A 2,604-nucleotide genomic window follows, 5' to 3' on the forward strand; every position below is an offset into this window, starting at 1 on the left:
AGGACCTAGTGAACATCATGGAGTCTTCCTCTTTTCACATTCTTCCATCCCCTAACTTGGCTGAAAGTGAACGTGATTTCTCTTCCTTCTCAGAGTCAAAGGGAGTAATAATTTTAAACACCGGATTTTATCACTGTATTTCCTCCTTCCTCGGTGAAGCTCCAGCCAGTCCTGTGTCCCAGGTAAAGCCTCCGAGCCCGGGTTCTCACTCCCCCAGGAGAGGAGAGGTTTCTCCTGGACTAGGCTGCCCCTTCCCCAGACCCCCCGGCCCTCTTCCAGTGAATCCAGAAATGCAGGAGGGGCTCTGCACAGAGGGGCGTGCCCCCCGGCGTGTGCAGGGCGCGTGCTCTGAGCTGGAAACCACAGCGGGCAGGACGACTCCTCTTTCCCAAGGGCAACCATGGCTCTCAGGACACTGACCATCGAGGGGGTGAAAAGCAAATCAGTTGAGACATTTTCTGGATAACTCACCCGGGCCCTTTACCATGCCCGTGTCCATGAACTCTCTCTGTGTTGAGGTCGTGTCTCAGAGCGGCCTGGTGGGGCCCGGCGGGGTGAGCACCGGAAGCCAGAGGAGAGGACAGCAGGGGGAGAGGCCTCGATGGACACAGGGCCGGCTTGGGTGTCCCAGGGCCACCAGCCACCCTTCTCCGGGCCTCGGGTGCAAATCTGGAGCAAAACCTCGACTTCAGCCTCATTCGCGTGCCTCCTCTTGTCCAGTCAGAGCTCTCCCATCACTGAGGATGTTGCCTATCAGGCACCCGCCAGGGGCTGGCGGCACGGAGGCCAGCACTTGCACGCCGCCCAGGGCTCATGGCCTCCTTAGAGAAGACGGTGGAAACCACGTGCACCAACTGGAACCCGAGAGAGACCCCCAGGGGGACGGCAAGGGTCCCGCAGTGACTGACCAAGTGACTTTCCAGTGCCTCCAGGCCGGATGGCAGCAGCAGGTCAGGTGGACAGTTGAACTGGTGGGTCGGACAGGAAGCCGCATGGCCAGGGGCGCGTCTCCTAACTCTCTGAAGCTCAGCCCCGAGTCTGTCGGATGGAGACTCCAGCACCTACCGAGGCACTGCTGTCACCACTGAGAAAGGACTTCAGAAACCCTGAGCAGGACCTTGACAACAGGCAACTACTGTTCTGACGCTTTAGGGACAGGAAAATAGCCCCACCGGGGGCCACGTGTGCTGGGACTGGGGGGTTGTGCAAGGTCAGACGCGAGGGCAAGACCACGGGGGTCGGGCCCTAGACCAGGCTGTTAGGATTTTCTTCAGAAGCGAACGGAGACCACTGAAGGCGTCTACACACAGGAGGAACCCGGTCAAGTTTGTGGTTTAGAAAAGCCACTCGTGTCAGGTGGTTGGAGGCCCAGGCTGGTCCCCTCCCCTGCTGGCTTATCAAAGGGGGCCGCCTGCGTGCTGCCGGCCAGTTTGGGTTCTGAAGCCCAGCCGCCTGGGTTCAAATCTCAGCTTGCCTCCCACAGGCCTCGGTCCTTAGCAAGTGAGTCCACTTCATGCGAATGAGGGGAGGATCAATGGAGGGGGTCCAAACACCCGGCCGAGAAGGGGCTCCATCGGAGCCAGGGAATACGCACTCTTATGTCATTCTCGTGTGTGTGCATGTGTGCGTGCACGTGTAAGCTCACAAGCGGCACGGCCTGATGGCTCCTTTATCTGGGCCGCAGGTGTTGACTGTGGGCTTCTGCCCAGATAAGGCCCTGCTACCACAGAGCCCTTGCTTCAGGCCGGGCCAGTCAGGCCAGTCACCTGGAAGCCACGGCCCTCCCATCGCTAAAGGCCTTGTTCCCTGACGCTGACTTGCTCTCGTTGCCAGGATCTCAACGGCTATGCCTGGCCTCCATCCCGAATGAGGTGCCTCTGCCCGCCCCAGGAGCCCCTAAGGGCAGGGTGCCGGCACCCAGGCCTGCATCCTGAAGCAGCCGATACCCAGACCTTAACGAGGCAGCTGAAATGCATTTCCAACTTGAATCAGCCAAACAAGTTGAAGGCGAAAAACAAAAGGTCACTCAGTTCTCTAAAAGTAAGGCTTCTGTGAGCTGCACCCTACTGGTGGTGGGAGAAAACCCACAGCCTTTAAGGGCATCAGAAACTTTGCTGTGGAGTTTTTAGGAGTTCTTTATTGCTCTGGGGAGCCACACATCCCGAACGCTAGGCTCAAGGATACACAGAGGCCTTCCATCTTGTTTGTACGGGTTCAGACTCTTGAATCAGACGGTCTGGGTTTGAATCCTGGCTCCTCTATACCAGCTAGATGGCCTTCAGTCTTAACCTCTCCGAAATCCAGTTGCCCATCTGTGAAATGGGTACGAGAGTACCGACCTCATTGGGAGGCTGCGGAGATTGAGTCACTTTATGCAAGGCTTTCAGAGAGTGCCCAGCATGTATGAAGTGTCGGCTTTTATTATTTCTCGTCGTCGTTCGCCCCACACATACATCTTGTTCTGGCCACACCAGGCATCCTTGAAGGTGTCTTCTCTACTCACATGAGCAGAGTTTGTACCCAAGGGTCCCACTCGGAGGCAAGGCCTGTCCCTTCCCCAGAACAACATGCAGTCAGCATCTCTGATTCCCTTAGGTTTGAACT

The sequence above is a fragment of the Neophocaena asiaeorientalis genome, unplaced genomic scaffold (genome assembly GCF_003031525.2).
Source record: "Neophocaena asiaeorientalis asiaeorientalis breed wild unplaced genomic scaffold, Neophocaena_asiaeorientalis_V1.1 scaffold44, whole genome shotgun sequence".
NCBI lineage: Eukaryota > Metazoa > Chordata > Mammalia > Artiodactyla > Phocoenidae > Neophocaena > Neophocaena asiaeorientalis.